General features: G+C 37.8%; 1 protein-coding gene and 1 pseudogene across 2 annotated transcripts in view; one reads left to right on the top strand and one right to left on the bottom strand.

The window, feature by feature from the left end:
* Positions 1-21,783, top strand: part of PLCL1 (phospholipase C like 1 (inactive)) — a gene marked incomplete at both ends in the record, with an annotated part of 356,295 nt that overhangs the window by 13,582 nt on the left and 320,930 nt on the right. The gene's annotated exons all lie outside the window — the stretch shown is intronic.
* LOC308279847 (ribosome production factor 2 homolog) lies at positions 14,710-15,768 on the bottom strand (annotated as a pseudogene). The gene is made up of 2 exons: positions 15,507-15,768; positions 14,710-15,398 (listed from the first exon to the last, which is right to left on the bottom strand). The product of its transcript is annotated as a ribosome production factor 2 homolog (transcript).

Here is a 21,783-nt window from a genome sequence, read left to right as displayed (position 1 = left end):
AGAGGCTATGCTTCTAAATTTGAGAGGATCTGATCTGTTTGATCTTGCAGTTTAATTCAATTTAATATAATATATAAAGCCATTGTACATTTCTTCAAAAGAGAAGAAATTGCTAAAAGAATAATTAATGTGTATTTTTAACTATGAGAAACAATATGAGATAAATTAAGGATTAGGGAAATGTCTAGATGTTTCTAGAATTAGGTGGTATATCCAAGAGGTGGTATAGTATTGTCATTAAAAGTGTTAGAATTAGATTACTAGAACTAGAATCCTGATTGTCACCCAGCTGTGTGATACTGGGTAATTTTATTTAAACTTTTTCACTCTCAGCTTCATCACTGTAGCTAAACCTATGTCATGGAGAATTATTGGGATAATTAAATGAGAGAATTTATGTAGAGTGCTCTGCTAAGTAGTTGCTATATGATAGTTATGTGAAAATTGCTATTATTCAGAAATAAGAAGGTTAAAATATGAGATTTGTTTTGAAGAAAGAATTGTGAGGACTTGTCAGAGAATCAAGAAGTAAACATAGCTCTTAAGCTTGTAATCTCAGTACTTGGGAGGCTGAGACAGGAAGATGGCAGGTTTGCAGCCAGCCTCAGCTACTTAGTGAGGCCCTCTGCAACTTAGTGGGACCCTTATTCAAAATAAAAGAAGAAGAACAACAAAACAGGTCTGGGGTGTAGTTCAGAAGTAGAATGCCCCAGGGTTCAATCCCCAATTGTTTGCACACACACACACACACACACGATTTTGATCATGGAAGGCTTGAACAGAGTGGTATCTTTTTGATTTTTTTCAGTAGTCTACCATTATTAGTACATTCTTTTTTCCATTTTTTATTGGTGCATTGTAGTCATACATCTTAATGGGTACACACATGCACACATCATTCATTCAGCCCTTCCCCAATTCCCCCATTTCCTCCCCTTCCCTCCTTCTCATGTGTGGCTTAGTGATTAACTTTTTTTTTTTTTTTTTTTTTTTTGGTGGTGGTGGTACTGGGATTCCTGGAAGCCCTTCTACCTCGGGCTACACTCCCAAACCTATTTTATATTTTTGAAACAGGGTCTCTTACGCCAGCGCGGCTGGCTTTGAACCTGCGCGATCCTCCTGTCTCCGCCTCCCAAGCGCGGGGATTACAAGCGTGCGCCACCACGCCCGGCCTAGTGATTAACTTTGATGTTTGTGAACGCACATCATGAGCATTAGGGAATTGCTTTCTTCCTCCCTCTCATCACCCCCAGGTAGGTCACCTTATTTGCTCATCTCTGGTTTCCCCTTCTTTGTCTAGAGTTCCTCCTATGACCTTTTTTTTCTCCCTAGCTTTTCACACATTAGGGAGAGCATCCAATTTCTGACTTTTTGTCACTGAGTAATCTCACTTAGCACAATGTTCTCCAGTTCCATCCATTTTCCTGCAAATGATGTAATTTTGTTTTTCTTTATGGCTGAGTAAAATTCCAGTATCTTTGAGACATGAAGCAAATCTTGTCTTTTGGCTGTTAGGTAAACCTGACTGGGAAGGTCACTTTTCTGATGTGATGGGGAAATGTCACTCCTCATGGTCTTTAGAGTTGTAGTGTTTGGTCATCTTGTTTTTTCTCTGATTTCTTGCAGCATTACTAAGAAAAATGTCCAGAAAATTTCATTTGAGTTGATACAGTTAATAGTTATTGAAAAAGAAAACTTTCCTTCCTTCCAAGAAAGTTCTGGAAACCAATCAAAACTATTTGTAATTGTTACCCTCTATGTTCCTCTTGACAAAAAAAAATTGTACAATTTTTACTATAGGGAAAAATTTGGTTTCTAACTTCATTAAATTCTAGAGTAAAAGAAAGAAATAGGTATGAATTTACTGTCATTCTGTTTAGTTTGGCAAATGATTTCTAAGTACTTATGCATAGACATTGTGCTGTGCTTAACTCTGATAATTCTTTTGTCTAAAATTTCATCTTAATGAATAATATATAATAATTTTTTTTGCTTTACGTTGGTTGAAATTTTAGAAAAGCACCCACAATCTCCACCTGGCAGTAACTCAGCCTTAAGGAACATCTAAAACTTAGTGAAAGCATCTAATAGAATAGCTTCCTTGTTAATTTAGCTGGGCCAATTTCACCTTACTATTCAACTACATCTTTGAATTTTGCTATTCTTCTGAACAATTTTGCCTCTTCCAGCTAATGACTTCAGGCTCATTTCCTGAATTATGCTCATTTTGGTAAAGATTGTGGCTATATACAAAATGTAAATGAAACTTAAGTATTAAAAAAATTGTGCCTGGCTCAGGTTTTCAGCTTGTTTGTTTAAGGTTCTGTTTTCCTCGTTAGGTTGTAGAATCCACAAAAGCCAGAACTCTTTAAAAATGTTTGGTTTTGTGGTCCTTTCAAGAATAGAGTATCATGCTCTGTAAAGGTGGGGGCCTTAAATAAATAACGAACAGTCTTAAGATAAATACTTAAAGTTAAGGAATGAACCATACAATTGTCAGGTATTACCTTTTTTATTGTGAAGGTTAAGGGCAGTGCTGTCTATTTTTTTCCTGTAGCCTTTTCAAACAAGGCTGCCAAGAACCTGAGAGGTGCTTTGTGATCTGTGGTCTTAGGTACTGGCCACTTGCCACTGAGTCTGCCCCCTCCCCACAGTGAACCAAAATAAATCATTTTCTTCCTCCTTCTCCAAAGGATCCTTGCTCTGAGTTAATGCAGTGTTACCTTTGTTAGGTTCACTTTACTTAACAGAAACTTAAATCACTGGGAGATAGCTTGAGCAGATAAAGGAATGTAAACTGAAAGTTTGATCTGGGATCCTGAAATCTTATCTGTGCTACTTGCTTTAAGAATTTGCAGAGCTTCTTTTTCTTCACTGGTAAAATGGTAATGTATTGCATCTTGTAAGTTTGCTTGGAGGTAAAGAATACAATATATCTATGGATAAATATTTTGGATATTTTGTAGGTTATATCGGAAAAAGAGGATTTGACAATGCATTTACCTTGCAGCTCCTCTAATAAAAATATTGCCCATTGGCTAGTAATGGAAAGTCTAAAATACTATAAAAAGTTTTACGACAGGTTTTATATACATACCTAGCCTCTGTGACCAGTAAACAGCACTTCCTCCTGGGTGCCTTCTCACTTAGCCACATAGCAGTGAATCAGTTCAGTGTTATGAGAATCAGTTCTAGTGCTACCACTATCTCTTCACCTACCATGTATGACATGTAATGCAGTCAAATCACCCTTCAGCTGTCTTTTTTTTTTTCTTCTTCTTCAGTACCAGGGATGGAACCCAGGGGCATTATACCTCTGAGCTGCACTCCCAGGACTATTTTTTAGTCTTTTTTTTGAAACAGGGTCTCACTGAGTTGCAAAGAGCCTCACTAAGTAGTTGAGGCTGTCTGAGAACCTCCGATCCTCCGGTCTCTACCTCTGGAATGCTGGAGTTACAAGCGTGGGCCACCACACACGGCTCCCTTCAGCTATCTTAAGATGCCTGTTGCTGCAATAGCTTAAGTTAATGTGTGTGAATATGGTTCACCTCTGGCCTCTGTGCCCTGTCATCTATCTGCACTTCATCCTGGGAGATACAACTAAGATGAGAGAAATGTCCACTCTTCAGATAATTATATACAAAGGAATGTATTATTTATGATAGGTTTTGACTCTTTCACTCAAATATTGAAAATTGAGCTGATATATAATAATATATATGTCAGGGTGAGGAAGAATGGGCCCTGTCACTTGTTATTCAATGTTTTCTATTTAATCTTTAAATATATGCTTAATATCTCTGATGTAGAGCCAAGACCATTGAAATCTGACTTCACTAACAGCCTTTTTGGCAAAGCTAATCAAATTTTTTTTTCATACAGTAATGCATTTGGCAAACTTGTTCTTAATGATTGATTCACTCATTCATCTGTTCATTGATGCTTCTAACATTTGTGACAAGACTATATTTTGCAATATAGAGATCCAAAGGTAAGACAAATAGCCTCATACCTAAATGTATTAAAAGTATAATCTCATTGCCAGGTGTGGTGGAGCACATTTGTAATCCCAGTACTTGGGAGGCTGAGACAGGAGGATCATAGGTTCTCGGCCAGCCTCAGCAACTTGTGAGGCCCTTTGTAATTTAGTGAGACCCTGTTTCAAAATAAAGAATAAAGTAGGGCTGGAGGTTTAGCTCAGAGGTAGAATGCCCCTGGATTCAATCCCCAGTACTGTTAAAAAAAGTATAATCCCAGATAGAAAATAGGTTCTGTAACAGAAGTATAGGTTTGAGCTCCAAGGTGGGTGCTTAAAAATGTTTATTGACTGCTGGGTACACACTTGTAATCAGCCTCAACTACTTAGAGAGGCCCTTCACAACTCAGTGAGACCCTGTTTCTTTTACACTGTTGGTGGGAGTGCAAACTAGTTCAGCTGTTGTGGAAATTCCTTAGAAAACTGGGAATGGATCCACCATAAGATCCGGCTATACCACTCCTGGGTATCTTTTTAAGGGGGCTGAAATCAGAGAACTACACTAACATGCATACCCATGTTCATAGCAGCATGATTTTAATAGCCAAAATATGGAACCAACCTAGGTCTCCATCAACAGATGAATGGATTGTAAATTATGGGAAATACACACAGTAGAATTCTACTCAGCAATAAAGAACAAAATCATGTCAGTTGCAAGAAGATGGAAAGACCTGGAGAACATTATGTTAAGTGAGATCAGCCAAGCACAGAAACAGAAGGGACATATGTTTTATTAGGAATACCAGAGGGACTCCAGATAATGGAGAGGAAACCTCAGCAAAGCCAGAAAGGAAGGGTAGGACAGGAAGAAGGCTGAGGTTGATTAGTGGAGGAGCTACATTCGAATATGTGTATAAGTGTGAATGTAGCATGGCCAACCTGGACACTCATTGTTGGGAGCGGGGGAAGGGAAAGCAGTTGGGGAGGGCACCAAGTACTGTGTGAATGTATGCCATTGTCAATATGATCCACATTATGATATGAAACTATAGTGTATTAATAAAAAAAGGAAAGAATAAAAAATAGGGCTGGAGGTGTAGCTTGGAGGTACAATGCCCCTGGGTTCCATCCCCAGTACTGCAAAAAAAAAAGTTTATTGAATGAATGAATATATTCAGGCCTGTGTAACAGTTTTCTGGGTACTGCTGGGTATTTCTAAGTCCTACATTTTCCCTCTTCTGTGCTCTTCATCTCATCAATGGACCCCGCCTCATCACCATTGCTAGTAACCTGGATGTCATCTCTTGCTTCTCTTTCCTGTTATATCCAATCTATCACCCTGTTTTCCTGGTTTTAACTCCCCAGCAGTTCTCATTGCTGCTCTGGTCCAGGCTACTCTGTGCTTGGCCTTCTCACCACAAACCTCTTTCTAACTGGTGGTTCTGCTTCCAGTCACCTTTTTTTCCTTAATCCATTCTCCAGCATAAAGCTCCAGGATTGTTTCTAAATGGCAGATCTAATCATATCACTTTTCTGCCTCAGACTTTTTAGCCACTTCCCATTGTCCTGGGAATACAGTGCAGATTCCTTCACATGGTCCAGGAGGTCCAGCACAGTGTGGACCCTGCTTATTTTTATAGCTCCAATTCCTACCACCTTTTACTCTCACGTTGCCTCCTGTGTGACGACCCTGTAGGTAGGTAGAGTGCTTTGCCTAGGGCTGCTCAACATGTTATTTTTCTCCATGTGCCTTCCCAGAAAGTGGCACAGTTGGGAAAAAATATTTTTAGGAGCATTAAACAAGGGAAGTTGGAGGAGGGAAAGACTAAGAGCTGATAAGAGAATATACTATAATATAGGTTCTGGCAACTAACTGGATATCATGATCTTAAAAGTTACCCGTTATATTAAACCTTTGAAAATTATTTTTGGGCTGCTTTTGAGAAATAATTCAGTACATCCCATAAAAAGGACTCTGTTGAATTATAAATTTATTGTTTTCCTGAGATTATGATCTAGTTAGAAAAGTCACCAGATATTTACATTGTTTTTCAACCTCCCCCAAGTGGTCATGGCACTGCTGTTAGGTTTTTAGTTGGCTACAGAATTTCCTTAAATTGTGACTTTTAGTCAATGGAATATAATGACTCACAGGGAATGTTAACTATTTTCTGTTTTAGCTTTTTGATCTTTATCTTTACGTGGTCAAAAATCTGTTTCTTACTCACAGATTAGAAAATGTGTTATTTATTTTTATAAAGGAGGAAATATAATTTAGTGTTAACTTTTTGTGTCTAGTGTGACAAATATTAAAAACTTGGGGTTGAATTATTTAGGTCATGTTTTTAAGTGAGTAGTTTGTCACTCATATTTTTTGTTGTATTGTTATAATTTGGGTTGGTAGATTAATTTTCATTAGTTTGTAATGAAAAGATCTCTTGAAAATAATCAGTATTACACTGATAATCTTATTAACTCTTCTTTCTTTATCGAAACACATGTAAGAGATTGATTGGTTTATCTTACATTTGCTATCAAATTGCTTTGGAATTGATAGAGGATTTTCTTATATTAAGTTTTGTTTATTTGCGTAGTATTGGCAATTAAATACAGGGCATTTTACCTCTGAGCTATCCTCCTAGCCCTATTTTGATTAAAAAATTCTTTTATTGGTGCATTGTAGTCATATATCTTAACAGGGTAAAAGATGGTAGAGGCATACATGCACACATCACTCATTTAGGCCTTACCCAATTCCCTTCCCATTCCCTCCTCCTTCTCTCCTTCTCATGTTTGGCTTAGTGATTAACTTTGATATATATCTGAATGTACATCATGTACATTTTTTGAAACAGAATCTCACTAAGTTGCAGAGATCCTCACTATGTTGCTGAGGCTGGCCTTGAAGCTGTGATCCTCCTGTCTTAGCCTCCCAAATATTGGGACTGCAGGTTTGTGCATTATGCCAGGCTTGATGAGATGTTTTAATGATCAAAATTACCTTTGGATCCAGCACTTGGGAGGCTGAGACAGGAGGATCACACAGGTTCAAAGCTAGCCTCAGCTACTTAGTGAGGCTCTCAGCAACTTAGTGAGACCCTGTTTCCAAATAAAGTATAATATAGGTCTGGGAGTATAGCCCAGAGGTAGCAAAGCCCCTGGGTTCTACCACCAAAAAACAAAATAAAAAAACAAAAAACAAAACAAAACAAAAAACAAATTACCTTTGGATTTACTTTATTTTTCCTCAAAGGTAATTTTGGTCATCAAAACATCACATTGAGTTTTAATTGTTTTATTGACACAAAAAAGCACAAAATGCTTTATTTAATGTCTTTGTGCTTTTAAATTATATTCAGGGTTTTAATTTTTTTTTTTGGTTGTAATACTGGGGTTGGAACCCAGGGGCATTGTACCTCTGAGCTACCCCCAGCCCTATTTTTTAGTCTTTTTTAGTTTTTGAGACAGGATCTCACTGAGTTGCGAAGGGCCTCACTGAGTAGCTGAGGCTTATCTGCAAACCTCCATCCTCCTGTCTGGATTACAAGCATGCACCACTACGCTCTGCCCCCAGTTATATTTTTTATTCTTTATTTTGAAACAGGGTCTCACTGAGTTGCAAAGGGACTTACTAAGTAGCTGAGGCTATCCTTGAACTGTGATCCTCCTGTCTCAGCCTTCCAAATGCTGGGATTAAAAGCGTGTGCCACCACACCCAGCTAGGGTTTAAATTTTTGCTAATTCAATATATATATTATTAAGTAGAGTTGTCATATAACATAAGATTTAAAAATTTCTATGCTTGGATGATTATAATTTAAAATTCAAGTGTGGGTTTAAAAAACAGTAATGCTAATTTGGAAGTTTAGGTCAAATCATTTTAAAATTTGTACTTTGCAATGTCAAGAGAAGCTTGTAAAAACATCCACATGGTGATGTGAAATGTGTTCATATGGCAGAAAATTGATTGCTGTGATCAGTTTAATAATTATTTATTTAAACCCATAGTTTAATACTAGAATCATTGCAATCTGGGTAAAAGCAAATATTAAAAGCCCTTATGTCTCCTTAAGACACACATCAGGAACAAATGGAAACAGAATGTTTTTAACTATCCGAAAACAATTCCATAAATGGTTACCACTTTCTTAAAAAAGTTAGGAATCCTATTAAATTTATTACAGTCCTTTCCATGGGCTGCCAGCTAATTGTGTAATTACATGCCATATAGCACAGAGCATGATTTATGATGCTATTGTTTTGGTGTGCTTACTAAATAGAAGAAAGAAAAATAGTAAGCATAGTAATAGCAGAAGTGCTAGAGATAGGGTTAGGTAAAATATAGGATGTAGAATTGTGTTTAGATAAACATTATATAATTTTTTAGTATAAATATATACCATGTAAAATTATTCATTATTTATCTAAAATTCAAACTTAACCTGCTATCATGTATTTTTATTTTAGATTTTTATTTTAGCTGAAGGTTATTGGGTAGAATATATATAACAGTAAAGGAATAGAGTTTTTTTTTTCTTCTCCTCCTCCTCCTTCCCTCTTCTTCCTCTTCTTCCTCCTCCACCTCCTCCCCTCCTCCCCTCCTCCTCCCCTTTTCCTCCTTCTCCTCCTCCCTCATTTTCCCCCTCCTCCTCCTCCCCTCCTGTCCTCCTCCTCCTCCTCCTCCCCTCCTGTCCTCCTCCTCCTCCTCCTCCTCTTCCATTTCCTTCTGTGGCACTGGGAATTGAATTCAAGGGTATTCTACCCCTGAGCTACACTCTCAGCTGTATTTTTTTTTTATTTGTTAACATGGTCTCACTAAGTTGGAGATGTTGGTTTCAAACCTGTCTCAGCCTCCCAATTACTGGGATTACAGGCATGTAGCACCATGTCTGGCTATGAACAGATCTTTTTTTGATGGAGCAGAATTTCTCTGTAAAATTCTTCTGGAATCAAATAAAGAATTTCTTGGTCATGCAGCTGTTGAGCTATAGCTGGACCTGGAATTTGAACCTAGAAAGGCAGCCTCTAGAACCATACTTCATTATTACCTTTCATGTGCAGATGCTGTGTTAGTAAAATTAAAAAGTAATGCTGATAGCTGGGTGTGGTGGCGCATGCTTGTAATCCCAGTACTTGGAAGGCTGAGACAGAAGGATCACAGATTCGCGGCCAACCTCAGCTACTAGTGAGGTCCTCTGCAACTTAGTGAGACCCTGTTTTAAAATAAAGAGTAAGAAATAGGGCTGGGGGTGTAGTAGCTCAGAGGTAGAATACCTCTGCATTCAATCTCCAGTAACTTAAAAAAAAGTAATGCTGATAGTTCACACTATTTAATTCTGTATTGTTTTGAATTTTTCCATCATTAAAATGATCAAAGTGCCAGGCTTGGTGGTGCACGCTTGTAATCTCTGCGCTTAAGAGGCTGAGACAGGAGGATCGCACAGGTTCGAAGCCAGCCTTAGCTACTTGGTGAGGCTCTCAGAAACTTAGTGAGACCCAGTTTCCAAATAAAATATAAAAAAGGTCTGGGAGTGTAGCCTGGAGGTAGAAAGTCCCTGGGTTCCACCCCCAGTACCACCACACACACACACACACAAAAATGATCGAGGACTTCCGGGAAGATGGCGACCGAGAAAAGCGGGCTTAAGAGCCCCACTAACAACTAATCTCCATTACCACAAAATCAGTGCCTTTCATAGCCAGAAAACACCATCACCAGAGAAACAAAAAAATCACCAGGCTCCAGAGAGAAAGCTGACTGAGAACAGAGCTCAGAGCCACAGATGAGATACACCGGCCTCACGTCCGAGATCGCGGCAGCAGAGCCATACTGCCGGCAGCAGCGGCGACTTCACTGGACGGCTACAGCAAGCCGAGGTGAGCCGCTGTGGAACAGCCAGGCGGGATTTCTCGCCACAGGTAAAATCTAAAGCTCCCAGTGGCTGAGCTCAGCACACGCTGCAGGGATTCAGAGTGGAAATCAAAACCAAGAAGAAATACGCCAGCCTCACGGCTGAGGGCGTAGCAGTGGCGCCATATTGCCACCGACGGCAGCAGCAGAGAATTCACCGAATCCAGTACAGCTACATCTGCGTACTCAAGAACAGTGAGTCAAATTGCGGGCCACAGAGGAGAAATCCCAGTACTGTACTCCCTGGGACTTGACCCAGTGGGGGAGGGGCGGTGGCAGAGATATCACACCATAGGAGAACGTGCAACCTGGCACCCCCCACAGTCTAAAGCAGCCTGTCGACTCTCTGGGTCGGAGACTCTGTGATACAACCCAGTAAAGGAGTAGTGGGGTCTGAGATACTACAGACTCGAGATCCAGAACACCTTAAGTGAAGTCATAGTGACCCAAGGGAAGAACCCAGAGAAGGCACAAACTTCCTAAATCATGGGAAAGAGGAATAACACTGGAGCAATGAATGCCCCCAACCCCACAACATCAGAACCCGATAAAACAGAAAATCAGAGATTTCTAGAAAATCAAATCAGGAAAATAACTGTAGAAATAATAGAGGTGCTTCGAAAAGAACTCAGAGAGAGCCAAAAAGAGATAAAGGATGCAATTAATGAAGTAAAGGCCTCAATTCAAAGTACAAACAACCGATTAGACCACATGGAGAACAGAATCTCGCTCTTAAAGATGATCATTCCAAAAATGAACGCATAGTTTCTAATCTAGAAAAAAAAATCCGACAGCAGGAATCTGATATTGAAGAAATATGGGCCCATTTTAAGAGAGCTAACCTAAGAATAATTGGAATAGAGGAGGGAAAAGAAAGTGAAACCAAAGGGATCAACAATCTCTTCAAGGAAGTAATAGAAAATTTTCCAAACATAGAGCAAGAGGTTAATACACAGATCCAGGAAACTTATAGAACTCCCTTTAGACAGGATCGGAGAAGAGGATCCCCACACCACATAATTGTCAAAATGACCAATGTGGAAGCCAAGCAGAGAATCTTAAAGGCAACAAAAACAAAGGGCCAAGTGACATTCAGAGGCAAACCAATTAGAATCACTCCAGACTTCCCAAACCAAGTCATGAGAGCCAGAAGGGCTTGGAGTAACATATTCCAAACTCTGAAAGAAAACAACTTCCAGCCCAAAATTTCCTACCCAGCAAAACTTTCTATCAGATTAGATGGAGAAATAAGAAGCTTCCATGACAAACAGAAACTGAAGGAATTTATGTCTTCAAAACCAGCACTAGAGAAAATACTCAACGAGATTAACTACAAAGAAGAAATAGGTAACACACACCAGAACCAGAGAAACAAGAGTTTCCATCCAACAGACAACTAAGACTGGTTATCTGTGGAGATTCATTATTTATGTTAGTCTTTTACCTATCTCTAAATGGTATTGTTTGCCTTTATTGTTGTTAATTTTTAGGATTTCTATTGTTAATTTTTAGGATTTCTAGTTGGAATATTAATATACCTTCAGATATAGCATTTGGAAATATTTTATCCCATTCTATTAGTAACTGTTAACTCTGTTTACATTGTCTTTGGATATATAATATTTTTTTTTATTTTTTAGGGAGTTTGTATACTCTTCTGTTGCCTGTGCCATTGAAATCATATCCAAGAAATCACTGCCAATTTCAATGTTGTGAGGTTTTATGACCCAGATTTTCTCCTAAAAGTTTATAGTCTTAAGATTTATATTTAGGTCTTTTATCTATTTTGAGTTAATATTTGTATATGGGATTAGGTAAGGGTCCAACTTTATTCTTTTCCATGTAATTATTATGTTTCAACAATATTTAGTTAAAATATTATTATTTCCACCACCAAATGTTCATGGAAACCTTGTCAAAAATAACTTGACAATATAGGGAAGAATTTAGCTCTAGGCTTTTATTTAACTCCAATGGTTTATATATCTGCCTTTAGAATAGTACTACACTGTTTCAATTATTGTAGCTTTATATGGTTTGAAATCAGAAAATATATATCTTCTAGCTTTGTTCTTTTTCAAGATCGTTTTGGGTACCTAGAGTCCATATTCCATATTAGGATAGATTTTTTTTCTGAAATATAAATATATAAATATATGATAGTTTCACCTAAAAAAATAGAAAAAAATATTCTCTGGTAAGAAAGAAAGTAAAAAGAAAATATTGAAATGTTATCTTTAAGTCATCAAAAGCTTGTTATCAGACAAATGAAACTGTTATGTGAGGTTATCATTTTTAATTTTGGATAAATTGCTGTAATACTAGATGTCAACCACTAAGCCAAGCATGGTAGGGAGGGATGGGGAGAGAATGGGGTGGGGTTCGGGTGGGGGCTGACTGGGCGATGTGTGCATGTATGTCTACAAAAGTTTGTATCCCACTATGATGTATGAATACAGTGCACCAATAAAAAAAAAGAAAAAAATGATCAAAGTGAATTTTTTATTTTACATTAGGAAACTAAGTTAATAAGTGGATTTTTCTAAAGTTTAGTATTTTTGACTTGATAATATTTGAAGAACATGTGAGTTTTAGCTATTCTATTTTAAGTATTCATTAGTTTAACCAAATGTTTTGTTTGCTGCATGATTAGCAGTGATTGGCTTTTAGCTTTCCTGATAAGATTGAACTGCCACGTTTATGATGCTGCTGGGAGCCGCACACTGCTGTGCTGGTTTCTTTAGCTCTCTCAGCCTCTGTATGTCTGCTGCATTGTCAGTCATCCAGTATTCTTCACATGCTATGGGACATGCTATTTCCATGAGTAACAATGCTTCCCTTTTATTACTTAGTCAGCATTAGTAATTAGGCAGATATTAAATATAAAATCTTGCAATCATTTATGATCTGGATTAATTTGTTTATAAATAGAAATACATAAAATCTAGCATTCACAAATCCTTGAAACTGGAACTGCTTAAATATAAAGTTGAAAAATCCTATACTTCATTAGTTGAAAATAGGTCCTTGAAGCCAGACATGACAGTGCATGCCTGTAACCTCAGTGGAGTTTGTTCTGGGGCATGAGTTTTGGGAGACTGAAGATGAATGTGGGGAAGCCCAGTATAAATGAGGCTCTGTGTTTCAGTACTATGGACTGGAATGTTATTGAACATATAAGCTATTATACTCAGTAACAAAAATAACAACAACAAAAATAGAATGATGTTCACCATCATTCTATTCTATTCTAAAAGTTACAAATCTTAAGCAGGATGTGGTGGCACACGCTTGTAATCCCAGCATTTGGGAGAGTGAGACAGGAGGGTCACAGTTTGCAGACAGCTTCAGCTCCTTAGTGAGACCCTTTGCAATGTAGTGAGACTCTGTTTCAAAATAAAGAATAAAAATTAGGGCTGGTAGTGTAGCTTAAAGGTAGAATGCCCCTGGGTTCCATCCTCAGTACCACATGCACACACAGTTACAAATCTTGCTTCCTAAATAATAAGTTTCTTTTAAATATTTGACAAAATGATTAAGCTTAGCAGTAGTGTTAGTTGCTACTTCTCTGTCTTTGATCTCCACCTACTTAGCTGTTTTCTCATAATCACTGGCTTCTGAAATGTATAAAGGCATCAGGAATATATTAGGATTGTACTTCAAACGCAGCTACCCTGAAGCCACATATCTTTACCACTTCCTTCAGATAGATGCAAAAAATCTAGGTTGGTTGCTCTGAGGATGGGAATTGAAGAATGGGACAAAGAGAGCCAGCATTGAGAAGGGCAGGTGCAGAGCCATTTAGTGATGTTTGGGGAGAATGGACCACTAAATCAACCAAGTGGATGGCTGGGTTAAATACAAAAAGTTAAAGTGTAACATTATTAGCTAAATTAGGGTTCTGGGAAAATTTGAGGACTTTTAGTCAAAAGTTATGCTGATCTTTAGTTATTATAAGAATAATTGGGGGTCTCTATTGAAAAATGTAGGAATATATATTTAATAAGAAAATTATGGCACTTAGCATCTCCAGGGAAGAGGCACAGTAGCAGTATTTCTGTGATTTCTGTTTGAAAGTATTGGTTCCTTTTTACAATTACATTTTTCAAAAATTTCTATAATACATGCTTTTTTATACTCCCAGTTCTTTTTATTTTGAAACAAGTCCTCATTAAGTTGCTGAGGTTGTCCTCAAACCTGTGATCCACTGCCTCAGCCTCCCAAGTACTGGGATTATAGGCAGGTGTCACAGTGCCTGGATAGTAATGTCTGCTTTCTAAAGCTTTCTACCTTTATCCAATACCTAACCAAGAAATTTATTTAAAACACTAGTGGTTGTGGAGATTCCTTCTCCCTCACTTACCCAGTGAGAGAATTTTGGGGGATGGTAAGGGTTATTACATCAGAGAAAAAATGATCCATTAGGATCTAACAGCATCTAAGTAAAAAGCTTACTTTAAACTAAATACTATACATTCCTGTTCATCATATATAGTGAGTTATCATGTTATAAAAATATACAATAAACTCTTATAAGAAACTGAATTGGTGAAGCTTGACAGTTCTCTTAAAGAGATCACAGTAAAACTGCAGCTGTTGGCTAAGTTCCATCAATTCTTTTTTTTTTTTTTTGGTGGTACTGGGGTTCCTGGAAACCCTTCTACCTCTGGGCTACACTCCCAGACCTATTTTATGTTTTTTTTTTTTTTAAATTTGGAAACAGGGTCTCTTAAGCCAGCGAGGCTGGCTTTGAACCTGCGTGATCCTCCTAAGCGCGGGGATTACAAGCATGCGCCACCATGCCCGGCCATCAATTCTTTTAATTTTCTTTTTTTTTTTCCCCTCTGGCTTCTGTTATCCTTTCTGCAGGTCACTTTTTCAACCCCTTCCTTTTTCTGGTTTGTAGTTTGCTTAGGTCTGATTTCTGCATATGAATCCTTCCATAAGTTGTACCAAAAGTATCATGGGAGATGTTTTACTTCTTCTTTGACTTGAGAGCTTTAGGCATTTTCATAGATAATTTATAAAGGTCATCTGATGCCAATTGTGTCCTCCTCTGACAAGATCCAATGAAGATCTCCTCTCTTCCAATTCAGCCCATGATGTTGTCCAACCAGACTTCTTCAACAATAACTTATAGCTTCAGAAATAAACCTTCCCATTCAGTGCAGTGAAATGCAGAATGTAGTCTAGTCCAGCCAGGTGGATATTTGATACTGTGGGGTGCCTGAAAAAAATCAATAGGAAGAATTTTTAATCTTCTATAGTTTTCTGTTATATCAAAATAATATAATATAGTTTTCTGTTATATCGAAATAAATACCAACATGATTTTGTCCCCTCAGGATACTTACTGTTCTTAATATCTTTTTAGACACACACACACTTCTCAATATGCAATTCAGTCATATCCAGGTCATGATAGTCATACATATGATTGATTACTAGATTATTTAACTGCCTCTTATTATGGGAACCAAACATGAATAAAGAACAATCTGACTTCTTCTTTTTTTTTAAGATTTAAAGAAGTTTATTAGAAAGATAGAAATACAGAAAATAGAAATACAGCTCCATACCAGACTGGCATGGAGGGGTGACTCGAAATGAATACACCCCTGACTTCTTTTTAAAAAAGAATTCCAGTGGTGTCTGCTCTTCAGATGGTCTTGTAATATTTTTCCTTTTATAGAGAACTCCATTGCAGTTTTTTTCAGGGAATACACATGTTTAAGTACTTGTGTCACTGTGGCACTTGCATTCACCCTTTAATCAGCATAGCATTCTTAATATTCTCACTGAGTTTTGGTTCTCTCTTCTCAAGGATTCTCTTGGCTCTTTTTGTTTTCGTCTTTATCATTTGATCCAAAGCATCCATGGTTACCACAACCCCGGCCCAGGATGGATGTGCCCAATACATGGGTTTTTGAAGAACAAAAAGTCATTCATTAGTTGAATTCAGCTATTTGTAATTTTTGTATTCTAGTATTTGTACATGATGCAAAGAGTTTCTTTCCTCGGTAGCTGAAACTGACTGCTTGAGTTAAAGACATTTTGCATCTACACTGGTCTTGAAGGAGGCAGCCTGTTTCTGAAGAAGCCCATGCTCAGGATCTGAAGTTCTATTGGAACTGGGGATATTAACCAACTATCTTCCAGGGTTTTGAGGTTCTCCTTGGCTATCTCAAGGGGTCAGTATGTTAAACTTTCTTCTGTTCTTCTCCCTTTGATAAGAAGACCTGTATGATTCTATTTTGAAGAGCTTTTAGCTTCTCTAAAAAGAAACACTTAAGCAACTAATAAATCATAAAAATTCTAATGGATTTTATTGTTAATATTGAGGTTTTACTCTGTAGTAGCAGAAAGAATGTAGATGGTGGTTATTTCCTTAATTTTAGTGTTGGAGGAGGATAATGCTGGGCTTTTCAGAAAATGAATGACTTTCTGGCTTGAAAAACATTGGATCATGAAGAAATGTAGCATTCTTTAGTAAAAGTGTAATTTTTTTTTAGTAAAAACATTATGAACTAAAAGAGTTTTAAAAGCCTTTCGTTTATTCTAGGTACTTCTGTGCCATTAGGATTTAAGTGTGAATACACTATTCAAAGGATAAATAAGCGTGTACATTCCAGAATGATTGAAATTTGACTTTAAGGGGGGGTGAGTGACAGTGAGGCTTCTTGGTACGCCTCTGGGTTTACAAGGGAAGATGGAAGCTGTCAGTAGAGGAACAGAAGAGTCTTGAGTCAGAGTTGGCCACTGTCCTTACCTGCAATAGAACTAGTTGATTTAGTTCATTGATTGGATCAGTTGTCATTGATCTGTAAATGGTTTTCTCCTTAATTCATCTAAAGAGGCCAATTTGAGAATTTTCTTAGGAACCTACTTTATCTTGAGAACGTGACAACTAGTAAAATTGTAAAGGTGAACAACCCACTGTTTTAAGTAGGACCATATGAGTTGAAAACTATTCACTGGAAAAGGTATTACTGTGTATATCCATTTTATTCAGTTTTTGAATCTCTAATACTGTTGTCAGCTTTTATGAAAGAATATAACACTATGCTATTTTTTCTTACATCTATTTTTGAAAAGTAGGTTTCTCAACATTACTCTACTCTAAGTACTTAAAAAGAAAGCATTTCATTAGTACAAGATTAATTATGTTATCTCCCTGTCAATAGTGTAAGAGTAGTGTTATAAAAAACTTGGAAACACTCTTAGAAATAGTCCAGACTAACAGCTAATGTCAAATTTATATTCTAAATAAAAATTCTAGCAATCCATCTTAATGTGCAATGCAAGAAAATTGTACATGATGGAGTAAAATTTTGTTCAAAGAAACAGATTTTATTACTTATTTCTCTAGGTAGTACTTTAAGTCAGTTAGACTATTCGGAAAAATTATCCATTTATTTTTTAAACTACAGTAGTGTGTTCCAAAGCTGCATTTTTATTTTCATTTTTTTGCAGTATTAGCTTTTGGAAAGTGCAACTAGAAATACCTATTAGTGAATTCTAGGAAAATAAATGTAAACAGAAATTCAGGCTGAATTTATTTTTCTTTTCTGCAAGAACTGTTTAAAACCTGGCAGTGCAAGACTGTTCTCTTGTCTACAAAGTATTATGGCAGAAAATGCAAGGTCATCTCTAAATATAAAAGACTCTGGGTTTCTAAGGAAAGACTGTATCTTAAGAAGGTTAAATGAAATAGTTGGATAGAGAGTAAGGGAAATTTTCTTATTTCACTCTGAAACTTGGCAGCATTTCTGAAGCAGAGCTTAAAACTGAGAAGAATTAGAGATAACTTGGTGTTCCTTCCTGGGAAGCTCTTTTATGCCCAAATTATTTTCCCTGTGTCTGGTCAGTAAGGGACTTCATCTGTAGAGATTTTGCAAAACTTTTTTGGTTGATCAAAATGCATATAGATCTTTCTATTATTAAAAAACTAATTTGGGTAAATACCAAAGAGGGTTGTTGTTATATCAGATGGTAAGAGCGTGTTTAGTTTGTAAGAAACATGAAGGTGAGGTTTTGCTCTGAATACTTTTTGAATCAAGGGGGGGTAGAAAGATTAGAAATTGTGTTATTTTCAAGAACCATGAACCTTGCAGTCAACTGAAAACGTGATTTGTTGTTAAGTGCATTATCTAATGTTGTAAGAGGCCTGTGGGAAGATCTTTCTCTTTTCCATTCTTCCGGGTAAAACTGCTCAGAATGTTACAGTCTGTTGTATTAGTCAGCTTTTCATCGATGTCCTAAATATCTAACAAGAATAATTTGGAGGAGAAAAAATAGTATTTAGGCTCATGGTTTCAGAGGATTCAGTCAATGGTCAACTCTGAGACTAAGGTGAGGCAGAGCGTAATGGTGGTAATGGTGGAAAGGTATTGTAGGGGAAAGCTGCTCAGCTCTTGGTGCTGGGAAGGATGGGAAGGAGAGAGAGAGAGAAAGAGAGAGAGAGAGAGAGAGAGAGAGAGAGAGAGAGAGAGAGAGAGAGAGAGAGAGAGAGAGACAGGCACAGGACAGGTATTATCCCCAAGGCCATGCCCAAGTAATGAACTTCTTCCATTCATGCCCGAACTGTCTATGGCCTTTAGCACCTTGCAGTAGTCCATTCAAATTGTTAATCCATTGAATAGATTAATCCACCACTGAGGTCAGAGCCTGCAGGATCCAATCTTTTCACCTCTGAACACTGCTGCATTGCCTAGCACAGGAGTCTTTTGGGGGACATTTCAGATCCAAATCATAACACATCTGTATATCCAAATGGTGGTGGGGTGCTGGGGATGTAGTTCACTGGCAGAGTGCTTACCTAGCATATATGAGGCCCTTTGTTTGATCTTCAACATCAGCAAAAATCCAAACCAAACCAAAACAACAACAACAACAAAAACCAACCAAAAGAAAACAAAATAACAGAAGTAAGGAAGAAAGAAAGTAGTGGGTGAAATAAAATAGGGAACCTCATTAAGTTTAGGGGATCTCATTTGGTGTCATAGGAGCTGAGACTGCCCATTTGGAATGCTTGTTAAGTTCTGTATATGAGATGGCTAGACTCCCCTATATTCCTTACATCATCATCATCTTCTTCCTCCTCCTCCTCCTCCTCCTCCTCCTCCTCCTTCTCCTCCTCCTTCTTCTTTTACCATAACCATAGCTTAGCTTTCGGTACATGCATCCCAGTTGTCATTTTGATTCCTTTTATTTTAGTGCTGGGAGGAGGTGTGAGCACACTTGTTTTCACTAGGGCTCTGCAGGCGCCCTGTCTCAGAACCCTCTTCCCTCTGCAGGTCAGCGAGTGACCATGCATCAGCCTTTCTTGCCCGTACTGCTGTTTCTCACTGGCCTTTGGGACTCTTGTACTCTTCAGTCTTACATTCTTACTCTCTATTTCATTCCTCAAAATTGTTATCAGAATCAGCATTCATATTAATGCTCCTTTCAGCCCTGGCCTCACAGCTGTTTAATCTTCTTAACATGAATAATATTCACCTGATTCTACTTCGGCACCTCTAAACACTGTCTCTCTGTGTGTCTTTATAATCTCTGGGAACTAATGTTCCAGCTTCAGAATTGCAAGCTTTGAATTCCTCTTCCCCGCCCATCATTTCATTTCCCCTTCTCTCACTGTTAATGAACCTGCGTGCTACCTTTTTTGTTGCAGTCTCAGATTTCTCATGCCTCTCTCTTCTCCCATCCCATCAGCTCCCTCTGCTTTTCTTCATTCCTGCTCCAAATCCACGATCAACCCTATCAACACGGTGTCCATCACTAGCACCTAAATTGTTTTTTCTCATCCTGTCTCTGCCTTGTCAACCTCTGTCCTCTGCTTTCCTCAGCTCTAGTTCTCTCCCTTGGTGGAGGAAGTTATAAAGTGGAGCCTTTTCACACAGGCCTGCAGATGCATGAGCGTGCCCACACTCATATATACATGCAAATATTTAACTCTGAGCTTTGTTTGCTTGACAGTAGGGAATAGGAAAGAATCCAAATTTGTTAATGCTGCATTCAGGTTACTATATGATCTGGCTTTAACATAAATGTCCATATTTGGATCCCATTAGTTATTTCTAGGTTTTCTAAGTTGCTGCCAAACTGCACTGCTTACTTTCTCTTTATTTTTTATTTTTTGTGTTTACTGGGGATTGAACCCAAGGTCATTCTACCTCTGGGACATACCCCCAGCCCTATTTTATTTTTTATTTTGAAACAGGGTCTCACTAAGTGGCTGAGGCTGGCTGAGAACCTGCAATCCTCCTGTCTCAGGCTCCTAAGTATTGAGATTACAATTGTGTACCACCATACCTGGCTTTTTATGTTTCTTTATTTATCTGATATATCTTTTATGAGGGATGGAAAGTAGACACTGTCTTATGTGACTGTTCTGATTGGTTTTGATAATGAGACTTTTGTTGAGAAATATTCTGGTGGTCAGAATGAGCTTAACAAGAGAAATTGCAATGACCAGTTGGTGATGTCTGCTGTGTGTATGCAGGGACTATATGTTAGCTGGGCATTGTCAGGCATTTGCTATATCTTTTACTTTCCTGATTTACTTCTTATATGTACAGATTCTATATTTTTGTCAAGGTTTATATCAATTGCTAATTACGGGAAGTTTTTTTTGTTCCACATCTCTCTTTTCTGTAGATTGCCATACCATTTTAGATATTTCCCCTGTGTGAAGATATGAGATACATGTGTTCCATTAAAAGAAACTATATTATTAGCTCCTCTAAGGCACAGACTGTTCTTGATTATCCTATTTTTCTTTGCATAATGGCTAATCGATAGAATAAGCAGATGTTCAGTGAATATTTGTAGGGAGAATGAGACAGTTAATTTTTTCTTTTCCTCATCCTATTAGGTTAACAGTTTATTCCCTAAAGGCAGAAAATGTATCTTTCCTTTGGTACTTACTTGTACTCCTCTCTCCTTTGAAGACTGAGTTCAAAGTAGCATTTTTGAGAAGGAGGAGCCCAGGAGACCAATGCTAGGGACCAAACTCTAAAATATAAGTAGAGACAGAACTGAATCTGAGAAGTTGGCTACAATAGAAGCATGTGGAGAATCCGTAAAGAGAATCTCAAACGGTTGGCATGAACACAAATGGAGTGTCCTGTGCTCAATTTGTGGATATGAAGCATATTGAATAGACTTGAAGTAAAGGTCAAGTTGGACACGGTAGCAGGTGTCTATCTCAGGCTCTCAATGTTATCACTTCTCTCCCATTTTGTTGTGTTTTGCAAACTTTACTCCTTCCAAAGTGAAAAATTTTCCAGGCCTGGAGGGAGAAAGAGCAACGTTAGTAGGTCTATTGAAGTCTACAGAAACTTATTCTTGTTGCAATTAGTCGAATCAGAGCTAAGGTTGTGACTTATCCAGTATTGTAGATAATGCTGATATTAATCCTAGATGTCTGAGTTAGGTCTATCATCTTTTTTACTAAGCAATACAACATCCTATTAATAACTATATGTCTCATTTGAGGGGAACAGTAATAGCAATTTTTAAGATTTTTCTTATTGGTGCACTGTATTCATACATCTTAATGGGATGCAAGATGGTGGAGACATACATGCACACATTACTCAATTAGCCCTTACTCAGTATCCACCCCATTCTCTCCCCCTCCCTCCTTCTTATGTTTGGCTTAGTAATTGACTTTGATATGTTTGTTAAAGTACATCATGTGTATTAGAGAGTTTCCCTTGTCCCCCTCTTATCCCCTCAGTTAGGTTGCCTTCTTTGCTCATTTATAGTATCTCCTTCATCTAGAGTCCCTCCTATTACCCATTTACTCCCTAGCTTTTGCATATTAGGGAGAGTATCCTATTTCTTATTTTTGTGACTGACTAATCTCACTTAGCATAATGTTCTCTAGATC

The sequence above is a fragment of the Muscardinus avellanarius genome, assembly GCF_963383645.1.
Source record: "Muscardinus avellanarius genome assembly, chromosome: 2".
Taxonomy (NCBI): Eukaryota; Metazoa; Chordata; class Mammalia; order Rodentia; family Gliridae; genus Muscardinus; species Muscardinus avellanarius.
The sequence above is the reverse complement of the archived record's forward strand: the minus strand, read 5'-3'. Positions and strand labels throughout refer to the sequence as shown.